The sequence below is a fragment of the Eschscholzia californica genome, unplaced genomic scaffold (assembly GCF_041429995.1).
Source record: "Eschscholzia californica isolate CP2 unplaced genomic scaffold, dmEscCali1.0.p SCAF_4, whole genome shotgun sequence".
NCBI classification, from domain to species: Eukaryota; Viridiplantae; Streptophyta; class Magnoliopsida; order Ranunculales; family Papaveraceae; genus Eschscholzia; species Eschscholzia californica.
In genome coordinates, this window is record NW_028238461.1 from 33,706,878 (window position 1) to 33,713,236 (window position 6,359).

The window sequence follows — 6,359 nt, forward strand, 5'->3', positions numbered from 1 at the left end:
CAACAATAAAGATCAAGTACACATAATCTAAAAATAAAAGGCCTAACATGACATCCACACTATTTAAAAATCGAATCCAAAACAAATGGGATATCACCTGGAAGGTTGTAGAGTCACCATGTCACTGTTTTTTTTTTTGCATATAACCATGTCACTGTTAGTACCTGACTTCAGGTATATTAACCAGAAGAACATGATCAATGGTAGGCTGCAGTCCAGAGCAACCATGACTAATATGGTTTCCCAAATAGTCAAGAATCGAACCCAAAATAAAGATGATTGTCTTAAGATTGTTGTCATCGGGGTTATGGATTCCGTTATTGACAACTAATCATATAACACTATAAGATTATATAAATATAAAATTAAAAAAAAAAAACTTATCTTGTTTGATCGAGGCGAGTGGTCACTTTTTCCTTAAGACAATCATGTCCCCGCAATGGTGCTAACGGTCTACGGATATTTGTCTCTCAAGATACAACAATCACGTCATATAGAAAGAAGCACTACAATTCTATATGCTCCATCGAACTATCGAGTTACTATGCTCTCAAACACGACTCTAGACGACTCAACTACTGTCTTTAAAATATACTAAAAGCTGTCCAAAAAAACTTATTCGAAAAAGAAACCAAATTAGAGTATTTATAGAGTTAGCCATGACTCTACAAGATGCCTCTCCATTGAGTTGTGACTACCCATAACTTGTGACTTTTCACAAATACCTATTGTATAATTTTACTCAAACAAAAATTGTTTATTAAATAATTTTCCAACAAATGCATGCTGTCATGTCATATTCCAAAATATTAATGATCGATGTTGGCAGCTAATGTATCCCAGATTCCCTAGGTTTCTGTTAAGTTTGTGGCCATCCAACTCAAAACCAATTGGCATGAGTGGAGAGGACCTATACTTTATATTTTTGGTTGCTAGTTACCCATTCTCCCATGTGGGACTATTCTCACACGCCCCCTCACGTGTGGCGTTCTTTGACCCTAACACGTGTGTTTTTTTTCTTTACGGTTGACGTGGAGCACGTGTGCCTTTTAAGCGTATCACGTGTGGGTCTAGCTCTGATACCATGTTAAGTTTGTGGCCATCCAACTCAAAACCAATTGGCATGAGTGGAGAGGACCTATACTTTATATTTTTGGTTGCTAGTTACCCATTCTCCCATGTGGGACTATTCTCACAGTTTCCTCTCCTTCTGAAGGAACATTGTATACGGAGTGGAATCCAACTCATTCTAGTATCTTGAAGTACCCTAACCTAGTTAAACTCTCAGTCTTCCTAACGATAAATAGATTATGTATTTTTTTCAGTTAATGCTTGACCTATTTGTGTTAAACTAGTAGGTGATTAGTTGATACTTTTACAATCTTAAGGTCTCAATTGTTATTATTTATGTTTGAAGATTCATTACATCATTAATCACCATTTTACATAGTGTAACATAATAGTATAATACATCTTATGATTAGTTTAAGTGAATAATATTCTAGGGAAACAACACTGTCCATGTATGGATCCAATGAAAACAGGGACGAGGAATTTGTTCAAATGCCTCCGTTTTTTTTTTGTTCGGTTTTTCACATTGGAGAACGAATTAAATTAGAATATCCCAAAAACTCAGCCTTTGAACATCTCCAATGAAAAACTAAAAAAAAAAGAGGAGAATTGACTTATGTAACAAGTTAGAGATTCTCTTTTCTATATGGCTAAATTGAGCAACTCTAATGTAAGTCCTCCAAAAAAAAAACTTTAATAGTTACACAAGTCGCACATACATTTAATAGGAAAAAGTGGTCGAGAAAGAAAGACTTTATATTGATCCGAAAATTAAATTTGATGACTACGACATTTATGTGAGAACTACCACTTTGATAGTTCGATGGAGATCGAACGTGAGAAACAAAGAGAGAGATGCTGAATTAGTAAAGAAGAAGTAGAGATTAATTCTTCTCTGTTGTGTTTATTATCAACAATGGTTACAAGTATTTATTGTTGGAATCGGATCAGATTTTGGATCGGTTAAAGTCGTCAAACTCAGAAATGAAGCACGCCATTGCGTTCGTCTCGTCGAGCTCTTAAGTTTAGACTCAAGAATCACTCAAATCCGATTCCGGATGAATGAGATATTCAAGTTTAAAGTTTGATCGATTTTTTGTTGATTTAGGGACTAAATCGCAATAAGGAAAAGTTGGTTTGGGGGCTATTTACGCAAAGAGGACACGTCCAGATCAGACGGCCCAAATCCCAGCCGACACGTCTGTTGCTAAAGAAGTGACCCCACTTTACTTTCCAACAGATGCGTCCCTAAAACCCAACAGAAGTGTCCTTTATGAATGCATCTATTCGAAACCTATTTATAGGACCCAAATCAACTCCAAATTCCAATCCGTTTTTTCCAGAGTGTCAAGCATTGTTAGAAGATCATATTAGAGTGTCTAAGAGAAAGATTTAGCAGAGTTTTCAAGGAGTTTCATAAGCAAGAAGTTTGGTCCATTTGCATAAGTCAGAGGTTAGTATACTTTCAAGTTCGACTGCTTTCTGATTCGAAGTACCATTGAATCGAAAGGTTAATCGTTGTATCCTGGGAGACAAATGCTGGTAACTGTTTGGTACTATACAGGGCGTCAATTGTCTTAAGGAAAGAGGAATACCTCGCCTCGATTAAAAAAAAAATTATTCTTCTTCTAATCCTCCGATTTTCTTTTTCTTTTTAGTCTATCTGATTTCTTAATCAAAGACATTCTGATTTTCCAAATCAGAAGTGTGTTGATTTTTAAAGTAATAAATCAGTAAACACAGAAGGATACAATTCCCAATTCCTCTTTCCGATCTTAAATCGATAGTGAGATTTGACAACGAATCATCTGTTCTGGATAACAGACATTATCGGTTAGAAATACGAAAGATATTAAGTTGTTTTATTCCTTAGTTTTTCTCCATTAATTTGGAAAGAAAGTGTGTTTGATTGATTTACAATTAAAATCAAAGTAGTAACCAGTTTCACCAGTGATCCGGTTAGAGACTCGTTGAGTCAACTCGTTGAATCGGTACACCGAAACCAACAATCTTAAGACAATTGAGTTACTTCGGTATACTGAACTAATTTTCTGTGTCAGACAGAAATAGAGATGGCAACAACTAGTGAAGCCATATCGAAAAGTGTTGGTCCTGTCCATGCCGAAAAACCGGAGAAGTTTAAGGGCATCGATTTTAAGCGATGGGCACAGAAGATGATGTTTTATCTAACCACTTTAGGGTTAGTAAAATATCTGACTGAAGACCAACCAGTCCTTCGAGAAGACGGAGATATCCAACATACTTCGGCCGTAGAGGCCTAGAAGCATAGTAATTTTTTATGTAAGAATTACATTCTGAATTCGTTGGATGATGAGCTTTATAATGTGTATTGTGTTATTGATAGTGCAAAAGAATTGTGGAACACACTACACAATAAATATAAAGCCGAAACTGCAGGAGTGAAGAAATTTATCGTTGGAAGGTTTCTGGACTTTAAAATGGTTGACTCTAAACCAGTCATAACCCAAGTTCAAGAATTCCAAATAATTCTTCAGGAATTAAAGGCCGAATCATTGGTAACAAATGAAGCCTTTCAAGTCCGAGCAATGATTGAAAAATTGCCTCTGGGTTGGAAAGACTTCAAGAATTACCTTCGTCATAAAAATAAAGATATGAGCCTTGAAGAACTTATCCTCAAACTTCGAATAGAAGAGGATAGTCGTACTGCAGAGAAGAAGACAGAGAAGTCTTCAAATACTCCAAACGTAAACGTCATCGAAGGGGGACCAAAACTAAAGCGGAAACGCTCGGGCCGTGAAGTGGGCTCAGGAAAGCCGACGAAGAAGAGTTTCGACGGCAACTGCTTCAACTGTGGCAAGAAGGGGCATCTTGCCAAAGATTGTCGATCTAAAAATGACAAGATCAACAAGAGAAAGAAAGCTAAGCATCAGGCTTCTCTTGTTGAAGATGAAGATGTCCAGAACCTGTGTGCAATGGTTACTGGAATCGAAGATGTGGCTGAAAAGTTTCAGAATATGAACCTCTGTGCGGTTATTTCTGAAGTTAACCTAGTTGGAAATCCGAAAGAATGGTGGATCGACACTGGAGCCACGAGGCACGTTTGTGCAGATAGAGCTATGTTCTCCACTTATACCAAACTTGAAGAAGGCGAGACACTGTTTATGGGAAACGCCGCAACAAGTCAAGTTCAGGGTAAAGGGAAAGTAATCCTGAAGTTCACTTCAGGAAAAGAAGTAACCCTAAATGACGTCATGCATGCACCAGACATTCGAAAGAATCTTGTGTCTGGATCGCTCCTTAGCAAGAACGGATTCAAACTTGTATTTGTTTCCGATAATTTTGTTTTATCAAAAAACGGAATGTATGTGGGAAAAGGGTACTTATGTGGGGGGCTCTTTAAATTGAATGTTGCAACTGTAACTCCAAATATTATTAATAAAGAAAAAGCATTAGCTTATGTTGTTGATTCTTGTAATATTTGGCATGAGAGACTAGGTCATGTTCATTATAACTCTTTGAGAAGGTTAATGTACATGGACTTAATCCCGAAGTTTGATATTAATTCTTCGGAAAAATGTCAAACGTGTGTAGAGTCTAAATTGACAAAGACTCCTTTTCATTCTGTGGAAAGAAATACAAAACCATTAGAGTTAATTCACAGTGACATATGTGATTTAAAAATGGTTCAGACTAGAGGAGGTAAAAAGTATTTTATCACCTTCATAGACGATAGTACAAGATACTGTCACGTTTACTTGCTAAGAAGTAAAGATGTAGCAGTAGAGAAATTCAAAATCTATAAGAATGAAGTTGAAAATCAACTTAATCGAAAAATTAAGATTTTGAGAAGCGATAGAGGCGGAGAGTATGAATCCCCTGTCGCTGAAATTTGTGCCGAAAGCGGCATCATTCATCAGACTACTGCTCCTTATACACCTCAACAAAATGGTGTAGCAGAGCGAAAGAATCGAACTCTGAAGGAGATGATGAATGCATTATTACTTAGTTCTGGATTACCTCAGAACTTGTGGGGGGGAGGCAATATTGTCGGCCAACTACTTATTAAATAAGTTACCTCACAAGAAAACAGGTAAGATACCTTATGAGTTGTGGAACGGCAGAAAACCATCCTTTAAATTCATTAAAGTGTGGGGGTGTCTAGCCAAAGTCCTGGTGCCTTTACCTAAACGGGTCAAAATAGGACCAAGGACAATAGACTGTATTTTCGTTGGATATGCAGAAAACAGTAGTGCATACAGATTCTTGGTTCACAAGTCTGATATAGAAGATATACATGTGAATACAATCTTAGAATCACGGGATGCCGAATTCTTTGAAAATATATTTCCATGTAAATCTATATCAGAGGAAAAATCTCCGAAAAGAGTTAGAAACGAAGAAAATACAGAAATCTCTGAAAGAGATAAAAATCTAGTAGAGGACAAGTCGGAAGAGCCTCGTAAGAGTAAAAGGGCAAGGGTAGAAAAAACCTTTGGTCCTGATTTTCTAACCTACATGTTAGAAAGTGAGCCTCTAACATATAAAGAAGCTATGTCAACTCCAGAAGCTCATTTTGGAAAGAGGCAGTGAACAGTGAGATTGAGTCCATTATGAATAACCATACATGGGAGTTAGTAGATCTCCCGATAGGTTGCAAACCTTTAGGTTGCAAATGGATCTTCAAAAGGAAATTGAAGACGGATGGATCAATCGACAAGTATAAAGCCAGACTTGTGGCTCAAGGATTCAGACAGAGAGAAGGTCTAGATTATTTCGACACTTACTCTCCTGTTACTCGAATCACATCAATAAGATTGCTAATTGCGATAGCATCTATCCACAATCTAGAAATACATCAGATGGATGTAAAGACAGCTTTCTTAAATGGACAACTGGAAGAAGAGATCTATATGACTCAACCAGAAGGGTTTGTGGTACCCGGCCAAGAGAAGAAAGTGTGTAAGTTAGTAAAGTCGCTTTATGGTTTAAAGCAGGCTCCTAAGCAGTGGCACTTGAAATTTGATCAAGCAATGTTATCAAATGGGTTCAAAATAAATGAATGTGACAAGTGCGTCTACACTAAGGTCACTGCTAAAGGATGTGTAATCCTATGTCTGTACGTAGATGACATGCTTATTATGGGAGATAATATAGATGTCATAAAAACAACTAAGCAAATGTTGTCGAAGAATTTCGACATGAAAGACTTAGGTAGGGCTGAAGTCATTCTCGGAATAAAAATATCTAGAAGCTCTTCTGGGATAAAATTATCTCAGACTCACTACGCTGAGAAAATTCTAGGAAAA